This window comes from Eucalyptus grandis, chromosome 6 (assembly GCF_016545825.1).
Source record: "Eucalyptus grandis isolate ANBG69807.140 chromosome 6, ASM1654582v1, whole genome shotgun sequence".
NCBI lineage: Eukaryota > Viridiplantae > Streptophyta > Magnoliopsida > Myrtales > Myrtaceae > Eucalyptus > Eucalyptus grandis.
The window spans coordinates 52,597,467-52,620,389 of NC_052617.1; the positions used below are offsets into that span (position 1 = coordinate 52,597,467).

General features: G+C 38.0%; 1 long non-coding RNA gene across 2 annotated transcripts; it reads left to right on the top strand.

The window, feature by feature from the left end:
* Nucleotides 1-3,527: 3,527 nt before the first annotated feature.
* LOC104450706 lies at nucleotides 3,528-5,696 on the top strand. 2 transcript variants are annotated; one of them, XR_005552038.1, is made up of 3 exons: nucleotides 3,528-4,508; nucleotides 4,978-5,102; nucleotides 5,506-5,696. It is a non-coding gene; the product is annotated as an uncharacterized LOC104450706 (long non-coding RNA). The 2 variants fall into 2 exon arrangements; XR_726723.3 differs by lacking the exon at nucleotides 3,528-4,508 and having other exon boundaries at nucleotides 4,533-5,102.
* Nucleotides 5,697-22,923: the final 17,227 nt, after the last annotated feature.

The following is a 22,923-nucleotide window of genomic DNA, read 5'->3' on the forward strand; positions in this document are numbered from 1 at the left end:
TATAGGTTTATTCTAATTACATTGTAAATGAGAAAGAACTTATGCAATCCTTCACATTACATGATCGCGTAAAAATCTCACATCTAATAAATAATTTCACTGTACTTATGTCTGCTAAAGAGACAAAATCCACATTTTTGACATTTTCAAACCGCTTTCGCATTGTCGTCACAAGTCACTAACTCGACACAACCTCATAATTCTCTTGTTGTCGACCAAGCTATCGTACCGCCAAGCCATCATTGTTACTTTAAGTTCATGCCATTGGCAAACCTTTTCATGTTAATTCCCTTAACTTGCTTTGATCATTGGCAAATCCATTTTTGTATTTGAGAAGGGGGCAACCTAAATCACGGAATTACCTTTAGAGAAAAATTGAATCTAATGCGATTCGGCGCTAGTTCTTTTCGTTTATCTTTTGATGACAGTTTGGCTATTCCTTTCAAAGTAGTAGATGTGGAAAATCAATTCATTTTAGGAAATGGTGAGCTGACATTGGTGAGCTGACAGCACCGTTAGTCCTTCAAACGAAACGGTGGCTTATCCGTCTTCAATTCTCCATCTTGAATGATATGAGCATATCCATTTCTTGAAATAGAATTAATGCTCTCTCAACATCTAATCTAAATATAGTACTGTTAGGCTAGCAATGCTATTTTTGTCCAATGATCTCGAGAAAATATTAGGTGGTCCCACTCAACCACATTAGTATAGTCTAGCTGCACTCATCGAGCGACGGGTGAAGCCATGTCAGAGGGTAAGTCCCACTGCGATAGATCTGAAAATCGTCTCTAATATTTCAGACCACGTAATATGTTCTCATGGCTTGGTGGTGATCAAGCTTGGTTGACAGCAAGAGAGAGTCGACGGTGGCCTAATCAGTGACAGCAATGCAGAGAGATTTGACAATGTCCGAAGTGGCGACAACAGCGATGAATATATCACGACTTATTAACATGCAAAAATATAGCTTTCTCTTGATTTTCTGTTAAATACCAAAGTAACCACACATTTAATTAATAGATGAGAGATTTTCACAGAATCTTGTAATTTGAAAGGTCCTCCACATGTATGCAAGTTTTTCTTATTTATAATATAGATGGCATAAACCTATGATAACATCATTCTTATATGTTATTAAAGTAACGCCTAATTTTTGTCTCGCACTTCGGGAAAGTGACAGTATATATCCATCCGTATCCCGCATGGTGTAATTTCATTCCCTATATTAATAGCAAAGGAAGTTCATGCTCACAAGTTAGTATTGATTTGTTGTAACCTAGGTTAGAGGGAAATGCACAAACATGTTTGCCATTTTTTTTTCTTTTTACTTTCACGTTTGTTAAAGATAATTATGATATATATCTTAATTCCTCATATCACTTAAGGTTGCGTATCTATATCCATTAATTATGCATGCGATTGCTTGATTAGAATTGATATTTATCTTTAAAAGCCAATACTAATGTACTATTCATTATAATACACAGGAATATATAAATTACATAGAATTTTGCAATTCTCTCTTCAACATCGTTTATCATGATGTCAAAATTAAGTGATTTTGAGAAAGTTTTGATTGCATTGGGGACATGACATTGTACATCTGGAGCTCCATTGCTTCTTATGTCATTTTCTTTTTCAATGACAACTAATATCCTCCTTTTAATGTCTATCTTTAATATAATTTATGTCATTTGATAGTTATGTCAGTAGTCTATCATGCAGTCACATCATTCTCAATTCTCTCTTCAATATTATTATAATTAACGTTTATTCTCAATGTAATTTGCGTCATTTGATAGTTATGTTAGTAGTCTATCATGCAGTCACATCATTTTCAATTCTCTCTTCAATATTATTATAATTAATGTCTATCCTTAATATAATTTACGTCATTTGATGGTCATGGCCACGTGATCACATCATCCTCCTCTATTGTTCATGCACGGGAGAAAATATTCAATAGTATGAGCGCGCCACATCATCTGCTGACATGGTACGCATTTACCACTCAGATATCAACACATGTTTGTGAGTGGGACCCATTCAAAATTTGAAAGGCTGACTCTCGGCTAGTGGCTCGGCATGGCTGGCAAAAGAAAGGACAAGTCAATGGGTAGTAAATGCGCAACCCTCCCGCTTAAAATTTCTCTCTCCTCACTTGAATTTTATGGATTTTGTCTTTCTCTCTCTCTCCTCGTGGAAGAACAGACACCCAAAAGCCTCGCCTGTCATCTACCTCTGGCACGTCGCCTCCTCCAAGAGCCTCACCAGTCATAACCGGTTCCCGACCCCCTTTGCCTTCGACTGTTTCCAACACGGAGATCGAGCATAAGCTTCCTCGGAAACTTTTGGGCCTCCGTCTGATTGCCTCCCTCCAATGAACTCATCATCAACTCCGACTCTGAGTCGCTGCCGCCGCCGCCGCCGCTTCCACCGACGACAATGGCATCCTCCATCTCTAGCATCTGCTTGTCCTCCCCCTCCCTCAAGCCAAAGACGCTGTCGGCCTTCAGCAAGAGGGAGGCGGCCTCGGTCTTGTTCCCGAGCGGCGCCAAGCTCCCCACCGTCAACCGGGTGATGTCCCTGTCGCTGGCCCGATCGGTCACGAGGGAGATCTCGGCGAACCTGGGCAAGGTTGACGACGCGGCAAAGAAGGAGAGGCGCGAGCTAGAGGGTTGGAGAAGGATTCCCGCTTGTTGTGGACAAGGTACGTGGACTAGCTACACCAGCACCAGAGCTAGGGCTTTTCCTTGGACGTGAGCCGAATCGAGTTCATGGACGAGTTCGTAGAGGAGATGGAGCCTCGATTCCAAGCCGCGTTCAAGGCAATGGATGTGACAACCTGAATTTTCAGATTTCGATTTCGATTAAATAAATCGGGCCTTTCATTGACGCGCTTATAGTGTTATTCTCTGAGCTGATCACTCAAGAGATAACTAGGCTATATGGGGAAGCAATCAAGAAATCTAAATGTAAGAGACTTGAGAATTCGACTAGGAATTGACTGCTCGACCGTGTTGATCTGCAAGGGTCATTGCGGTACTATCAGAAATCGATCAGAAACCAGAGATAGATCGATTCGATTAAGATATGTCATCAGAGTGTGAGTGATTCCACTGGATCGCAAAATACTCGTTGATCGACACTAGATCGATTTTTCTATCGTTTTGGTACCCGGTGCCCGTATTTGAAATATCGAGATTTTCACGACAATCGGGAGTCGCTATTGTATCGAATGGGTTCATTGTGGCTCAAAGAAAATTAACCACGAGTAGAGTTTTTCTTCAATGAAATTGGACGTTGATTTGAGAAAATTCGTGGAGAAATTGAGAAAATTCGGAGCTTAGACTAATGGCTGAAATTGTTGGCTTCAAAGTTGGTTTAATGGTGGAATTTACTTATTAGAAAGTAAGTGGGGTGGAATTTACATTTGGATATTTCATGAGGGCTTTAGGGGGGACCAACAATTAATGGAATGGGTGAGATTTGTTGACTTTGCCTCCACCTTCAGCAGCTTCTCGATCACGCATTCTCCATTCCCATCTCCTTCGCTGCTTTCCTTCTCAGCCACTTCTGCTTTTCATTTTTTTCATTCGACGAAGTTCGGTCTCCCTCAAATTCTCTCTCTCTCTCTCTCCTCCGTGTATTTCCCTCACGCCAGCATCCCCATCCCACCGTAAACCCCCATTTCTTTCTCCACCTCACGCCCACGCATCCGAGTCTCCATCCTCCTCAGTCAACTCCAGCGCATCTTGAAGACCATCGACTTCTCCATCGAGTTTTGTCGGCCACAGAATCCATCCACCACTGCAGCAACCGATCAGCACTTCGGCCTCAAGAAGTTGACTCCGTTCCTCTCACCCGTGGCCACGTCTCGCCTCAAATCGAAGACCAACCCTGCTCCACTGCTGAGTCTTCATTTCCTTCGGTCTTCACGTCTGCCGCTTCATTGGTTCCTTCGCTGTTGGTGTCTCCATCTTACTGCGTGAGACCGACCGAAGCAGCACACGCCCGCGCAGCAACTCCACGCGGCCAACGTTCAGCTGTTCCTCGAGTCTTCCGTGTGTGCAGCCAACCGAAGCTTTTTCCGCTCGCCGAAGCAAGATGCCAGCGAGCCGTTTCTCCATCCAGCTCGGCCCAGAAACAGTCCACGAAAATTTCAGCTCCTTCTTGGGTTCTTGTTCGGCCCAGCTCCTCCAACACAAGCCCATCAGCCCACACGAATCAAAAGCTAGTCCATTTTCTGCCGCAGCCCATCCACGAAGACAGCCCAAGTGAAATTTAGATTATTTCAGCCCAAGAAAAATTGCAGCAGCCCAAGTCTTTGGCCCATCAACTCCAGCAGCCCACTTGAAGCCCAAGAAGCAGGCCCAAGCCCAAGTCTAAGCCCAGAAATTTCTGTGGGTTGCAAGATTTTGGGCCCAGTCCGAGTATCCACCGACGCCGCCGAAAAGTTGGATTTCGGCCGCCGTCGCGGTGATCCAGTCTCCACTTTTAATCAAGTGAGTTTTTCTCACTTATCTCTTATTAGTCAGTTAATTATGCTTATGTGTTGATTAAATTTAATTAAGTGCAATTAGGTGGATAGATTAGATTAGAGTAATCAAATTAGAGACTTATCAATGCATGTTAGGCATATGGTTAGTGTAATTAGCAAGGAAATATGTCCTAGTATTTATTGAACGAGTTTCGGTAATTTTCCGGGCTCGTATCGACTTCCAATCATGCATTATGGGCCTAAGTTGGATTTATTGCATTTATTTATTATTTTCGTAATTATTTTCCGGAAATTAGGCTGGAATAGCCGATGACTAGAATTTTGTGCTGATTTCGGTGGTGCTCTCTGTTTATTTAATTGAGTATCGGTTTGTGAAAATTGAGTGTGATTGGTGGTTATGGGGATTTATCTCAAAATTGGAAAATGTCGTTATTTGAAGGGAAAATAACTGTGTGAGGTTGTGAGTTTAATAGATAATTGCCAGGTGGGGCCATGATGCCACCAAGTCGAGAAAATTGCCAGGTTAGGCTGTGATGCCATCAAGTCAAGAAAATTGCCAAGTGGGGCCGTGATGCCACCAAGTCGAGAAAATTGCCAGGTGAGGCCGTGATGCCGCTAAGTCTAAAATTGCCAAGTGGGACCGTGATACCACTAAAGTCTAAACTTGCCAAGTGGGGTCGTGATTCCACTAATTAAAAATTATGCCTGTAGGGCCGTGATTCAAAATCGAGAATGAATAATCGAAACGACCGGAAATGGTCTTGTTGACATGTAATCGACCGAGTCAATTGATTGATGACTCGATCTGATTGATTGGATGCTATGATTGTCAGTATTTATTATTTGAATTGACTTGCAGGAAGGAAACTGAGGCCAAGGTAAGCCCTCTGACCCGTGATGTGCTTAGGCAACCCTTAGGACATATTTTATTACTAATCGGGTCTTAGGGAGCAAAACTTGCTGAGACATTGTCTCACTGGTTATTGAATAACCATTTTCAGGTCCTTAGACAATGTTCATGGAGGACTTGAAGTCCTGGAGTTTGGGGAAGCGAAGGAAGCAGAATCGGCAAATCTGTTTGACTCGCTAGTCATAGGACAGTACCTTTTTGATTAAGCCGATAATTTTGTAAGCGACCTGATGATGTAAATAAACTTATGTGTTTATAAAAAGTTGGTTTTGGTTTGAAAAATTTATGGCCATGTTGTAAAATATTGCGTTGCAAATATATAATAGAGAAGAAATTGAGAAGAGAAAGTAAGTGAACACTAGAGATGGTAGAGAAAGCCAGATATTTCACTATATTATGATTGTTGTTCTAATAGTTGTTGTGTTATTATACATCAAAACTTAAACTCCTATTTATAGGAGAACAAGAATGTACTTATCATTAATATCAATGTATCGAATGATACATGTACAGGATAAGGGAGACGAACGTTCATTGTATAGGGAGATGTACTTAGAACATTTTATACAAATGTACCATAATAAGTACATTGGATAAGATGAATATAATGAATATGCATTCATGTATTATATTCATTCATGTATTTCATAACACTCTCCCTTGAATATTCATTGTATTCATTATGAATGTGCATCGAATGATACTGCCTCATTAAAAACCTTAAGCAGGAAAAACCCAGTGGGATAAAAACCAGACAAAAGGGAAAAAGAGTGCAGAGCACAAAAGTTATGATCTCTCCCTTTTATGGATGCATTAATTGTCTCGTTAAAAACTTTAAGTAGGAAAAACCCTATGGGAAAAAACCGGACATAAAGAAAAAAAAGAGTGCAATGCATATATGGCCACTCCCGAGGCTAATCATTATTGCATCTTGTGAACTAGCCGCATATCAATGCTGCAATGCATAATTCATAATATCTCCCCTTCAATAGAGCCATATAGCCACTTCTGGCGCTAATCAATCTTACATTTTATGAACTTGCCTCATACCAATGCCATTTACTAATCTCAAAAGTTGATGTTGGCAATGATTTGGTAAAAAAATATGCAAGATTATTTATGGATCGAATCTGTTTAACATCAATTTGTCGACTTTCTTGGAGTTCATGAGTATAGAAAAATTTCGGCGAGATATGCTTGGTCCTATCACCTTTGATATATCATCCCCTGACTTGTGCAACACAAGCAGCATTATCTTCATAAATTATAGTGGGAAAATTTGTAACCAGTATTAAGCAACAAGAATTATGAATGTGTGTTATAACGGATCTTAACCAAACACACTCTCTTCCAGTTTCATATAAAGCAATAATCTCAGAGTGGTTAGAAGATGTAGCTACTAGCGATTGCTTCGTAGAACGCTAAGAAATAGCAGTGTCGTTATAACAAAATAAATACCCGGTTTGAGAGTGAGCCTTATGTGGATCAGATCTATATCCAGTATCGGCATATCCAACTAAACCAGAGTTAGTGGAATCCTTGGAATAATATAATCCCAAATCTATGGTTTCTCGGAGATAACGGAAAATATGTTTAACTCCATTCCAATGTCTCCGAGTTGGCTCAGAACTAAAACGTGCCAATAAATTTACCGCAAAAGCAATATCTAGTCTCGTACACTATGTCAAGTACATCAAAGCCCCAATTACATTGAGATATGGTACTTCATGACCAAATATCTCTTCATCAGATTCTCTATGAAGAAATGGGTCTTTTTGGGGATCTAAAGACATTACAACCATCGGGGTGCTCAATGGGTGAGCTTTGTCCATGTTGAAACATTTAAGCAATCTTTCAACATATGCTGATTGATGGACGATTATTCCATTTACTTTATGCTTAAGCTCTAGACCAAGACAAAGTTTGGTTTTACCCAAATCTTTAACTTCAAACTCCCTTTTTCAAATATTCAGTAGTTTCAGCTAACTCTTCTGGAGTTTCAATTAAATTTATATCGTCGACATAAACTGCTACAATAGCAAATCCGGTTTCTGATTTCTTAATAAACACGCATGGGTAGATAGGATCATTCTTGTACCTTTCCTTAATTAGGTACTCACTTAGGCGTTGATACCACATGCGACCGAATTGCTTTAACCCGTACAAGGATCTTTGCAATTTTATTGAGAATAAATTGCGGGGAGTGCATGCTTCAGGCATTTTGAATCCCTCAGGAATTTGCATATAAATATCAAAGTCTAATGAGCCATATAGATATGCCGTCACAACGTCCATAAGACGCATTTCCAATCTTTCAAAGATTGCTAGGCTAATGAGAAAACTAAATGTAATCATATCCATCACAGGTGAATATGTCTCATTATAATCAATTCCAGGTCTCTAGGAGAATCCTTGGGCAACGAGTCGGGCTTTATACCTGATAATCTCGTTTTTCTCATTTTGTTTTCGGATAATACCCATTTATATCCAACGAGTTTTATCGGGGATACGAGTTACAGGTCCAAAAACCTCTCGTTTAGTTAGGGAAGCTAATTCAGCTTTAATTGCTTCCTCTCACTTAGGTCAATCTTGCCTTTGACGACATTCAATAATAGATTGCGGCTCACAATCATCATCTATAATTTTATGAGCAACTGAGAATACAAAAGCATCATCAATGATGATTTCATTTCGATCCCAAATTTCATTACAATATGTAATGGAATTTTCGGTATTCCCGGGGCTAGTGTTTCTTTCATGGGTTTGAGCCTCTTCAGAGGCAATAAGCTCTTTAGGAGCAAGCACAACGTCAGGCTCTTCTGGAGCGGATTCATGATTCTTTCCCCTTCATTTTCGAGGAATAATATCTTTTGATCCTATTGGTATACCACACTTCAAGTGCGCAAGTAAACGTGCAAAGGTGACATTGCGCGTAGATAATAGGCAAACATGGGACCATCTACAGGATGCATCCACTAATACCATAAAATATCGAAATGGTCCACTTGGTGGTTGTATTGGTCCACAAATATCACCCTGAATTCTTTGCAAGAATAAAGGAGATTCAAAATTAACCTTTGTTATAGAAGGTTTAATAATGAGCTTTCCTTGTGAGCAAGCCTCACAATTATAATCTTTGGACAACAATACCTTTATATCCTTTAAAGGGTGCCCTTTTGTATTTTGAATTATCCTACGCATCATTGAAGCGCCATGATGACCAAAGCGATCATGCCACAATCCAAACTGATCAGGGCTTACCAATCTCCAGGATGTGGTGGCGTAGGTTTCAACAGCCTTAATCATGACAAAATACAAACCCATAGAAGAAGCTTCTAGCTTCTCATGGATGGTCTTCAGGCCCATCTTATAAGAGGAAATGCCAATATATTCCTTATCTTGCTTATAAATAGTCTCAATATGGTACCCATTACGGCGTACATCTTTGAAACTGAGTAGATTTCTTTTTGATCGAATGCTTAGAAACGCATTCTCAATATGCAGGATTGTGCCATTTGGCAAAATATTTGTAGCATTCCCAAAACCATCAATAATCGGAACAGGACCTGATATTGTATGGATTTGTGCCTTACGCAATGTCATACTCGAGAAAAAGTGTCTACTACAAAATATAGTATGTATTGTTGCACTATCAAGCAAACAAACATCTTCTTTTTTCCCGGTATTTTTCATTTGCATTTATATTAACAACTTCAGGTGTCAAGTATCATAAGAGTTGCATATTAGTTATATAGTTGAATAAAATTTCAAAAATAAATATAATATAAGGTTCATAAGCATTTCATAAAAAACAATAAAAAGTAATACATTTAAAGCGAAACAACATAAAATTCGAAATTCAAATTATCATCAACCAATCTGATTCATCAAAGTAATCGAGGGTCCTCAAAGAAATCGAGACATCCAATGATGCATTTGCTACTTCAGGAGCAAGAGGAGTCCCACCAACGGATATATTGTTGGCATCAACAGTGGTTATGGCAGTAGGATTGATTTCAATGGCATGAGATTCACCACACTTGCCCGTATTCTTTAAAGATGTCTGGTATAGGTCAACAAAATGTTTTGGCATACGACAGGTACGTGACTAGTGCCCAGTCATGCCACAGCGATTACAAATACTTTCATTAATCACCTTCTTTGGCTTCTTTTCTTTGCCATGATTCAGGCTAAAGTTTGATTTTCTAAGGTGGTTAAATTTATTGTCATCCCTTCTAGGATTATGTTCTTGCCTACGCTTATAGCCCTTAAAATGGCCAGTATTTTTCTCAAAGTTAGCATGTGCTTCAGGCAATGCTTTTGAGCCAGCAGGTTTAAGATCATGATTTTTTAGCAGTAATTCATTAGTTTGCTCAGCAGTAAGAAGCACAGAAATTAATTCAGAATATGTGGCAAACTGACGCTGCCGGTATTGCTGTTGCAATACAATATTTGAAGCATGGAAGGTAGAGAAAGTTTTCTCTAACAATTCCGCATCAGCGAGTTTGATACAGCATAATTCAAGCCGAGAAACGATATCAAATAAAGCAGAATTATAGTCAGACACTGATTTAAAATCTTGCAGTCTGAGATTTTGACAATCATATTATGCTTGAGGGAGGATAACAGTTTTGGTATAATCATACCTATTCTTCAACCTCCTCCACAAGATATGAGGATCTCGAACGGATAAATATTGAGTCTGCGGGCTCTCATGCAAATGACGGCGAATAAAAATCAGCGCATTTGCTTTATCCCTTTCATTTGAGGTTCCATCCTCTGTAATTGTATTAGCGAGACCATGCCCTTGGAGGTGCATTTCCATGTCAAGGCACCAGGATAGATAATTCTTTCCACTCACTTCCAGGATGTGGAATTTGGGCTTTTCAATATTTGCCATAATCCTTGCAAAAATAAATCCTTAAATTAATTAAAAGGATTTCCAAATATCCACCGCTACTTCAAGAGCAGAAAGATACTTTTAGATTTGAAATATGGCTTCGGGCCAAGAAAAATAAAAATGAAGAATTGATAGAAGAAGATGAAGTATAAGTTGATTAATAAAAATAATACCCACCTTGCAAAACTTACTTACTCAGTCGGTAGATCCTCGTGCTGATAACGTGTTGTAAAATATTGCGTTGCAAATATATAATAGAGAAATTGAGAAGAGAAAGTAAGTGAACACTAGAGATGGTAGAGAAAGCCAGATATTTCACTGTATTATGATTGTTGTTCTGATAGTTGTTGTGTTATTATACATCAAAACTTAAACTCATATTTATAGGAGAACAAGAATGCAATTATCATTAATATCAATATATCGAATAATACATGTACAAGATAAGGGAGACGAACGTTTATTGTATAGGGAGATGTACTTAGAACATTTGATACAAATGTACCATAATAAGTACATTGGATAAGATGAATATAATGAATATTCATTCATGTATTCTATTCATTCATGTATTTCATAACAGGCCCTACTTTCCTATCTCATTGTTTTATTATCTGGGGATTTATATTTGCTTCCGCATGCGTATATTAAACAAATGAGTCAGTGATGCGTCCTAGGACATTGCTATTATATTTACCGAGCAGGGATGGGCACGAGTCCGGAGGGTCGAGGCGTGACAATGGAGAAGCTGGAGAAGGGCTCGATGGCGAACCCGGCCTGGACGAGGGCCGCATGGTCAGGCACTACTGGTTGAGGAAGTCGGAACTCATGCCGGCCTGGTTCCTGAAGGCGCTAGATTGAGAGCACGCTCGATGCCATCTGCAATTTCGCTGCCAACGTGATCAACGATAAGGTCAGTTCTAGAATTTCGGTCGTTGTTGCTCTCTGTGTGGTAACAGAGTCTATAGTTCCCTGCGTTCCTTTTTTTCTTTTTCTTTTTTAGAATCGGTTGGCTGTCATAAATACCTGTGTCAGTTTTCTGTTAAATACCAACATTGTCTTAGTCACTCAAGGAAGTGCGAGCCAATGATAAATTGAATTGGTTTATGGTCGAAGAGGTTGAGAGCTCATTTACGTGTTATTCACTTGAAATGACCGTGTATGGAAATTTCCGACTCTGAGACGCAATAATTTCAAAATTTTCTTTAGGTTTTCCAATTAATGTCAGCATAAAATTCGGTTTTTGATCGTTGGTTTTCTTTTAGTGTGCTTAGCTGATTGCATCGGACACGGATGGATTGATTGACTTGATTATCTTTGACGCTTAATTTGCAGATTAAGCCCCCTCCTCTTCTCCCGTGGATCGCTTTACCCAAGTACTTTTAGTTGGAATCGGAGGTTCAGCTCTTGGGCCACGGTTTCTTGCAGAGGCATTGGCTCCCGATAAACCTCCATTGAAGTGTTGTAGACCGGAGTGTCCATCCTCCTCTCGCAATCTACCCTTCGGGTATTTAGCTTCATGGAATGTGTTGCTCTTTTAAATTTTTATACCTTCATTGATCTATCCATTTAAGTTGTTGGTCGATGTACATTGCACCGTTGATAATGGAGGTGAGCACGGCCCTTTTTCATTCAGTTGGGCACCGAACCAAACGAATTGCATTAATACGGTTTGTTGGATGCAAATTGCGTAATCCCAAGATCTCCATAACTATAACAAAAACATGCATAATTGAGTAGAAATATTAGCGCACCTGTTTTAGGATCCATTGTTCTTGAAACGGAAGCGGAAACACAATGTTCCACGCGCAAGTCCTTCTCCTCTATTGCCCTCCGTATCACTGGCTCAATGAGACGGCCCCCCTCACGTGTAGCGTTAGGTAAACGCCCCTTAGGTGAGGATACAAGTGAGAATTAGGGTTAGAGATATGGTGGTGTGGCAAATGGATAACATCTCTCATAGAGAGATCCCATTTGCCAGTCACCATTCTCTTACCTTAGGCGTTACAAAAACTTGTGCCACTAGAGAATGCTTTATGGTTCCAATGAACCCACGTATGTCTTGTCCTTACGGTTAACATTTATTTATGTATCACGAGACATATGCATGAGGCTAATAACCAGATGCCCCTAGCCTTCACTCAAGGTTTATACAATCCCTTGAGACTTTATCAATAACAACTCATTCAAAAATATTTTATTGAATGCAAAAGTTGATACATATCAAACCGTTACAAAGTGTAATGAACACAGATGAAATCTTTATCAGAGTAAAACCAAAATAGCTCCCACTAAATAACAGCATCTCATAATGCTTCTAAGCCTATACTAATGACATGTCACTTAAATACACATGGGCATAGGCCTTTAATTAGTGGATCTGCAACCATATCATCTATGAAAATATATTATATTATTATGTCACCTTACTGTACCGTTTCCTTTTAGTCAAAAATTTTGACCACCATATATTTAGACCCCTTGAGACCTCTGTAATAAATAAATAATACTACAAATTTGTTATCTCAATACAACCGTATGGATCTATTCATAAAGTTAAAACGATCAACTCCTTCATGAGGTTATGGAGCCTAAAAAGCCAAAATAATGTTACTAACACTGCTTACATAGTAGAAGATGACATAGAACTTTATTTACTGCACTTACTGCTAACATAAATATGTATTCTGTTATTGATTGCATGTCATCAGAATAGCCAGCAAAGTTTACATCTAAATACCCTACTAACTGCAAGAATTTAACATGTCTATAAATTAGCATATAATCCATTGTCCTCTTTAAGTACATTAAAACCTTCTCAGCAGCAGTCCAGTGATCACGTCTTGGATTTGACCAATATCTGCCTAGAAATCCCGTCACAAAGATGATATTTAGTCTAGTGCAAATTCGAGCATATATTATACTTTTAAGTGCACTAACACAATGTACACCCTTCAATTAGATTTTCTCAATATCTAAATAAGGACAATGTGATAGATTTAGTCCATCACCCTTAACAACAGGAGCAATTCTTGGCTTACAATGATGTATATTGAATATTTTTAATATACAATCAGCAAATGTCCTTCGAGAAAATCTAATATAATATGGCAAAAACAATCCTTACAGACCTCAGTACAATGGACATAAGATATCTAAAGGTCACAACTTGTAAGCAAAATATCATGTACATAGAGTATGAAAAAATAAATTTTCTCCCACTGACTTTGCAATATATTGAATTACTTTGTTCACAATTGAACAAAATAATAACACTATGAAACTTTAATAATATTGTCTAGAAACTTGCTTAAAACTATGAATAAAACTTTTCAGTCTACACACAAATTTACTTGAAACATTTGTGTCGCGACCTACCCTCGGGGGGAGGGAACAGGTTTAGGGGTATTGCCCAAAGTATGGACCTAAGACCCATGATTAGGCGCGGGCTCTCCCAAGCCCATACCCCGCGTGACGTTGGGATATTTTTCATGAATTTTTGCATAAAAGGAGTCGCCACTAGCCTATTGGGGTCGGCTAGAAACCAAGTGAGGCATGGGAGCGTGCCTCACTTCCTACGCAACCAGAGAATTTAGGTTCGGGGACTTGATTACACTAATTAACCAATTAGTGCCCTTTCGGTACCTAATCTTGTTCATTTTAACAAAATGAATTTTTGGCAAGCAATTTGGATTGATTTTATATTTATCCACTAACATGTGAGGTGATCATGCAGGCGCGCAATCATTAAAGTAATAATCATAACTACCAAGATCCTAATTGCAGTAAGACTAAACACGTGCAATCAAACATAATAAAATATGCAAATTAAACATGCTACATAATAATAAACGAGCAAATAAATGCCTAATTACACTAAAAGGCAGTACATAACAATTCCTAGCCAAATCCTACATTTTTTGGATTTTCGAAATTTTAATTTTTTAATTTTTTAAATTTTTTAAAAATTTTAAAATTTTAAAATTTTTTTAATTAAGAAAAAGGTCGAATTTTTTTGAATGCTTTCTGAGTTTTTGAATTTTCGGAAATATTTTTGAATTTTTTTGAATTTTTTTGAATTTTTTTTTATTTTTATAATTAATTTTTGAATTTTTTAATTTTTTAATATATATTTAATATTTAATATTATTATACTTCAATAAAATGGGTTCGGACCGGGTAAACCCGATCCGACCCAGGACCCAACCCGAACCCGGATCCAACACTTTTAGATTTTTTTTTTTTTTAAAAAGAAAAAAGAAAAAAAAAGAAAAGAAAAGAAAAGAAAATATTAAAAAAAAAATATATATATATATATATATATATATATATATATATATATATCCTTTCGGTTGTCTTTTCTCACCGCACACTCTGTGTCCTTTTCTTGCACCTACTGTTCAACAGTCATTCCCGAAGCCCACTTTTCATTTTATAGTTTTCTATTTTTCATTTTGCTTTTCTTTTCTTTCTTTTGATTGATTTTTTTTTTTTTTTTTTTAATCCTTCTTTCTTCCCTTCTGGCCTTTTCACCGAACATCCCCATCTATTGTCTTTCCTTCCCTTTTATTTTTTTGGGTTTTCCTCTTTCGCTTTTTTTTACTTGCTGGTTCTCCTCTTTTCTTTGTTCTTATTTTTTTTATTCTTTCCCTCCTCCCTTCTGACCTTCTTCATTACGCTTTCATGCCCGACTCTTTACCCAGGACATCCTTCAACCGAGAACCCACCGGCACGACAACACCAGTGAGAGCAACCGCCATCCTTTCCACCGCCAAAACACCACTATCTACCCGTTATCCACTCCGACCGGCAACGACCACCGTCGGCCACGAACACCGACAGCCAAACCATTTTCGGATGCAAACATTCCCACGGCTCAAACACACATGGTTATTCCATGAAAATCGTATAGATTCGCAATGGAAACATATAAGAAAGGTACGGTCCAACATATATATGAGCAAGCGCGAATCAGACGGAGTTTAAACTTGGGATGCTTCTCGGTTCTCTTTGGGGCATTTTGTCAAATAGTCGAGGTGCAGCAGCTAAAAGGGGCATACGGACTCACTCGAGGCTCGGATTCGGGTAAAGATCAACACAACAACATGCATGAGCAACGCTCAAGATCCGCTAAGGGACATATCAATCACATTCGAACGGATGTGAGTACAACAAGTATCTTTGGGCTTCAACAAACTTGCAGAACTTAGATATCGTTTACACATTTCCACAAGCATTTGGTGTGCATTCCTGACATGGGGAAGTTTCCGCACTAGACAAATCTAAATCTCCCTACGACATATACTAGAATAGCTAGCAGCTTTCAAGGAGGACCGGCTCAGACCGAAATTCGCACGAACTAGTCGGCACGAGCTCCGGCCTAACGCTTCCCGAAAAAAACAAGTACACACAGTCGAGACAAAAGCCTACCTGGTTCAAGAGGAGGAACGCGTCAAATAGCAACTGACGAACGAACCTCCGGCGACGACCAACCACTCTCTCGAGCTTGCACTTTCTATCTAGGTCGCTCACTCGCTCCCTCTCCTCCTCGGTCTCTCTCTCTCTCTCTCCGTTTTTTCTTTGTCTTGGGTCCGCCCCCCCTTTTATCTGTTCATCCCTTGTTTTCTTTTAAAACTGCCGTTGGTTCCCCTTTTTTTTTGTCCGAAATGTCTTTTGCTAGCCCACGAAGCCAGCTCTCTTTCTTTTCCATCTTCAGCTCTAATTTTCCTCGGTCAGTCCAACCTCCTTGCCTCTATGTATGTCTCGGTCGGTTTTCTCCTTGGGACCGAGTTCAATCTATTTTCAGCTACAACAATTGCAGGTTTTCTTGGACTTCGTCAACTGCAGGAGCTGCCACGCTGCAGCCAAGTGTTCATTGCTTCCATTTTTCTGAAATCGCAGTTGTTGATCCTCTGCAGATCCTTCTTCGGCTTCCTCCTATTCTGTCTTCTGTTCTGTTTCTTTCTTTTTTGCAGGTCTTCGAAGACGACACAGAGGGAAGAAGACCCTCACTCGTGGGCTGAAAGGGAAAAAGGGGGGTTGGGTTGTTGTTGTTTCTTTCTCTCCTTTTTTTTTACTTTTTGATTGATGATTTTTTTGTAAAAATAGGTGTCAACAATTTGTTGCAAAATCCTCAAATTGCACAATATAGATTTTGTATCTATTTGGCGTAACTCCATATCAAAATAAATTATTATTGCCACGTTCACTCTGAAAGAATCTTTAAAAAAAACTAGAAAGAAATATTTATTTCTTCACTATTAACTATCCACTCATCTTTCAGAGTGAAAACTTTAGCTACCAATTTGGCTTTAAATTCCACAATCTTTCTTTGAAATTTTTTTAGTTTTGTACACTTATTTGCAACTAATGAACTTATGATCTTTAGGCAAGTAAGTTAGTTTCCAAACACTATGATGTTTCATAGATTGTATACCGCCTTTTATGGCATCTAATCACATACTTTATTAAGAATAAGAAACGATGTTATAAATATGTCATTACATCAACCATACAGTAGATATTATAATCATGCTCTCACAAATAGACTATATAATCTGATGGTATAACTGATCGTCTTTCCCTAACAAATCTCCTTAATAAAGCTGCAACCACTTCATTCTGCACTTGAGAGGTTTAAGAAATTTCATTATAAACTATATCAAGAATAGTACCTTGAAACCACCGCCCGCGGTGGCCGCGCTGGTTTGGGCTTAGTACGCATTGCGAGGGCGGAGGAGTTCGAAACTTCGTGGTCGCGCTAACGCGCGATTTAACTATGGTTCTAGGTCAGCGGTGGGGGCCTAGGTCACCCCAGGGTTTACTCCAAATAGCGGAAAGCGGCGAAAGGAAGTTCCCTGGGTACCCAAAAAAAAAAAAAATTAGTACCTTGAACCTCAACAAGTTTAGTCTATGGCACATGAGATTCCATAATTATCTATATAGGTAAAGACAAAAACATAGTAACCTCCATCATACTATTATCTTTAATAGTCTGAGAGCAGCTATCCTCTATAATTACGCCAATCTTTAGAAATTTTAGAATATGTGATTCCATAATTCTCGTACCTTCTTTAGGGTCATAAGATCAATACCCCTTTAACAATTTAGATAAGATACAAAATAATTGCGAGTGGATCTGAATTCCAACGCACTTAATATTGGATTAGATAACTTCACTTTTGCATGACACCTCTAAATTTCATATGATTCAAGTAATTTATGTCCAATTTATAACTCAAAAGAAGTTTATGAAACAACTTTGATAAGAGATACATTTTGTATGTGAAAAAATTGCTTTCATATTATCAGCCCACAAAAAAAAAAAAAAAAAAACAGATAAATTAGTCTTACTAATCATACTCATCACCATGTTCAATATGGTGCATTTATACCTTTCGGCCAAATCTTTTTGTCAGAATTTTCAGGTATAGTAATTAAATTACCACCCCAGAATTTACCAAGTACTTGACAAATCACCCTTTAAGCTATTTTTTTTTTTGGTAAAGTCACCCTTTAAGCTATTTCGTATTGTCATACTTGCCAAAATACTCACGGCCACTGTTAAACCTGACAACCTTTTAAGACTAATTGTAATTGTTTTATTTTTTATCTTGGTCATTTTCCTTAAATAGAAAACTTTCGGAGACAACCTTTTAATCATATACGAGATATATATGTCATTAGGACTTAAACACAATCTTTGCAAATATGTTCTAATTTCAATATCAGACAAGACATAATTTCAAGCAACTAAGGCTTCCATTATCTTATAGCAGTGCAGTCCGCAGGCAAACCTCTTTTCAAGTGTTCCAGAATGGAACGCTTCATGGACAGTAAGCAAATTCAATTGCTATTTTCTCAAGCAACAAATCATGTGTCCACAACTTAAAATTTGAAGCAGTAAAAATCTCAATAATAATGAAGTTATTAATTACAGAAAAGGTGACTAAAAACCAAGCAATATATATAATTAGCATCATGTGAGTACCGTGTAACTTGACATACAAGTACACATCCAGAAATTTATATGCATAATCATATAATCACCTTTGGGCAAAATACATGACATGCAGTTGTACACTCCCCACATGATAGCGGTTATGAGAATATATTCCAATTCTTCGTGAATTCATCACCTTTAGGCATATGAATCACTAGAATCAGTCACTCCTCCACCACACTATCATGTATCCCTCCATAAACTAATACACAATCACCTCCTTTGGGAGTATGACTACGCATTAGATCAGGAGACATCATAATCATCATACGAGACCAAAATTTGTCAAACCCAATCAAGCGTGCCACTTTGGCGGTCACTACTCAATTGAATCATTGAAATTCTCTCATACTAGGGATATAAACTTTACTCCTCACATACACCATATATATGTGATTTTAACTTTAGTGATAAGGACAGCATATCACCAAAATCACATATCATGCTAATTACATTGCTTTAATCATTAATAAAAATTAATCATACATATATATAAATATATATACAGCGAACCTGAAAGACAGATTCCAATGAGATCATTGATCACAGTAACACAAGAAACTTCTCATCACAAAGAATAAAACATCTCTTATGCACCCCGATTACATATTACCAGAACAACATAAAAAGAATGCTGATATAAAATATCTCTCACAAATTAACATCAATAGTAATATAAGGTACACCAAATCAACAAGCTTGACAGCTTATCCATTATCACTCATGAGTTCATAAGCCAAAAAAATAACTCCAAGGCCAACAACTGATTTATTAGCCAATTTTTAAGTAACAAATTATCATTGTAATCAACCAGTGACCTATTAATTGAGTCAAACCAGAGAACTAAATATCTAAAATTTAACAGTAGATACTATTGCTCTGCGTAAATGTTGTCATACTCCTTAACCATAAAAAAATATTCAACTTGATAGACATTAACATGTGACCAGATGAGTTCATGTACCATATGCAGTAACTTAATTGACATGCATTACCCACATACAGCAGATATGTTAATCAGTACAATCAGTTTGGTCATGAGTTCTTAAGAACGTCTATCATTCAAAGATTACCAGCGTGTCAAGGAGTATGCTTGAGTAACAAAAGTTTCATAACCTTTACTGTTTCTCATCAGCTCAATACATAGCTCAATTACTATTCCATAATGGTTGTATCTCATTAAGCCAACTTCAGTTCACAATAAAGTTTAATTTTATTAATGAATCACACCATTATAATGTTTATGTGATAACATACCTGTAACCCAATACTTATATTTCCAAAATCACAAAAAATATAAGAAAAATACGCAAAAATATACTAAAAATACACGTATTTAGGGTTCCATATGTATTTTCACATCCATAAAATTATCAAACATGTAAAATAAATACACCACGACGTAGAGGATGATCATACGAACCTAACGCCACCATCCACGCGCCGAACGAAGGCTCCACGCGCCCACACGCGCCGCCTGAGTGCGCGGCGTGTGAAGCTCACGCGCGGCCTCCGGCAATGCGCCACCGACTGTCTTGCTCGTCTCATCGAGCCCAATCCGAATTTATGATTTTATTTTATTTTTATTGAACAAAAAATTTCGAAAATCACAAATTAGGGCAAAAACTTTATGCGTTCAAGTTCTAGGGTTATGGTGGCTCTGATATCACATGTTGGACGCAAATTGTGTAATCCCAAGATTTTCATAACTAGACAAAAACATGCATAATTGAGTAGAAATATTAGCGCACCTGTTTTGGGATCCATTGTTCTTGAAACGGAAGCAGAAACACAATATTCCACGCACAAGTCCTTCTCCTCTATTGCCCTCCGTATCACTGGCTCAATGAGGCGGCCCCCCTCACGTGTAGCGTTAGGTAAATGCCCCTTAGCTGAGGATACAGGTGAGAATTAGGGTTAGAGGAGAGACTTGAGCACTATTTATAGAGTTTCCAGCCAGTCCCCCTCATTACGGGCCAGGCTCAACTCGGCCCACACTAGCCAGCCCATATTAAACTAATTAAGAAACATTCTATCTCACTTTAGACCAACCATGTTTTACGGTAACCATAAAAACAGTAAATTACAATATCAATTAATTTAGTCCACATTAGGAAAACTCTTACACGGTTTACCAAATCAAACCACACTATGTTCTTTTTGGTAACTTTTACTCCATCCTATTTTTCAATGCAAGTTGAGCTGCTCACTTCCTTCGGTTTTATTGGCAAATTGTGCGGCAAGCCAGACTCTGTTTTTCTGCTTAGCGCGTTCCTTCCCCCTCAACAAAAAAGAGTCCCTCTAAAATCTATGGCATGGACAAATATGTGCACTATTTGGTGGTTTAAATCAGCACCTAACCTAGCTTTTCACCACATGTCATTTTCTATTGTCTTTATTAGGAAGCAGCCTTCCAGGAGTTGGTATTGTTCTATGCTGAAGAAGTGGACGAAACTGATGTTCAAGGTGAATCTAAGTTCAAATCATTGGATGTATAGATCTACGAGAGAATCCCTATTTGAGCTTTGCCATTAAATTCCGTATGATATCTGACATTACCGTGCTTGTCGTCCATTCGAGGTATCTTCAGACATTGTAGATAAGTTGGCGGTGGCTTGTTTGTCTTCGTCCTTTCTTGCCTTTTCAATTAGTTAAAATTATTTCTCAAGTCTTGGCAGCTCTTCCCTCAAGTGAGCAGTTCTCTTAATGTTATTCTTCCTACTTGGATTAGTCATAATGTCATTCCATTTCGGGCTTTTCGTTGCAAGTTCATCACTGTAGATATGAGAATGATCCTACTACCTTTCCTGTGTTGGCGATTTTTTGACTATTAACAGTCTGAATGATATCTCAATTTTACTTTTGGCAGATTAGATTCATTGACAACACAGATTTATTATCCTATTGAAGATGGAACACAATCAGACTTGACCTACAACCTCCGGTGTATGGGGAGGCCACGAGAGACTTGTAAGAATCACCGTGATACACATGATATCATTAATTAATGATTTAATAATTTTTTGAATGCTATATAAAAAACATTGGTCGTAAGAAAGTGCAACTCAATGCAACTCTTATGAAAAGGTGTAATTTTTATTAGAATGTGTAATACTTATGAAAATGTGTGACTCTTATGAAGATACAATATGCTTTGATGGAAGGCACTTATTGATAATTTATAAAAATAATAATAATAATAATAATAATAAATAATAATAAAAAAGTCTAATCCTTTCTCCACCCAAGACAACAAAAGTTGATTCTGCATTCGTCTAGGAGAGTGAATGTAGACTTAATATAAGCTAAATCACTGAATGTGTTTACAATATCTATTATCTCTTCATTCATTTTATTATCTCTTAATAGAATTACTTGCATTTGCTATTGTTAAACTGATTTTGTATCTACCAGAGTTTAATATGAAGTATTCCTAATAATTGTCAAAATCATTTAAAAAAATTATCCATTTAATTTGTATTGTTAGCCTCAACACATTTATACAAATTAAATAAAGAAAAAAAAAAGGGAATTCCTAACCTTTATCGTTCAACATAAACAACTGTTTTGTTGTAAAATAATGTGTAAGCTAATAGACCGCGCAATTCACTATGGCGTGTATAAGCCGCAATTATCAAGGTATTCTTACCAATGTCTACACTTGAGGATTTAGAGCGGTTTCGGCTTCTCAAGCGGAAGTATAGGCGCTCACTTTTGCTCTTCATTATCTGATGCACCAAGGCCTCAATATGGAAAATCTTATCATTGAATCGGACTGCTTGCTCTTGATCGATATAGTTCAAGCGAAACGGAAGCCACCGTGGGAAGAACGTGCGATGTTCGCTAAGATTGAAGACTTGAAATCCCGTTACCCTAATTTGCAGCTGCTGCATTGTAAAAGGGAGGCTAATGGAGTTGCCGATTGGGCTGCTAAAGCCCACAATAGATCTGATCTAGCCCATAACTGGAATATATTTCCTCCATTTATTTTGCAAAGTTTGGTAGCCGCCAAAGCCATAGCTTCTGGTTGTAATACCACTCCTTTATGTAATGTTGAAAGTACGTAATGAAATATCTATCTTTCTGACCAAAAAAAAAAAAATAAGGAGATGAAATTGCAGAGAACTCAATAAAGGACAATGAGGACATTGGAAATTAAGGCAGTTCTGTCTAAGTGTTGCTATCTAGAGACTCAACCATGAAGGAAATTCACTATGAATTTCGAGAATTACAAAATTATAATCACTCAATTGCTAAAGTCTTTGGCAATGTCAGATTAGTCTCAAAACAAACTCACAAAATGTTATCTCACAATATCTCATAAAGAGTTCATTAGAAAACTCATAAAGAGGAAATCTCAACACTCTTATTTGCTTTCAATAGGTCAAAAATGAAATTTAAACCTCGCGTGTTTGACGTCGGTCCAAGACCCAAGCATTGGGCACTTCCCCCCGAACGTAAGCACGCGTTTGAGATGAGGAAATGCGTATGTTGGTGGTGTGAAAAGACAAGGACCCATATTGGATGTCAAAAGAAAGATGAAATTGATATTGGTAGTATGAGTACCTAGAGGGGGTGAATAGGTATATAAAGGATTTTTCTTCAAC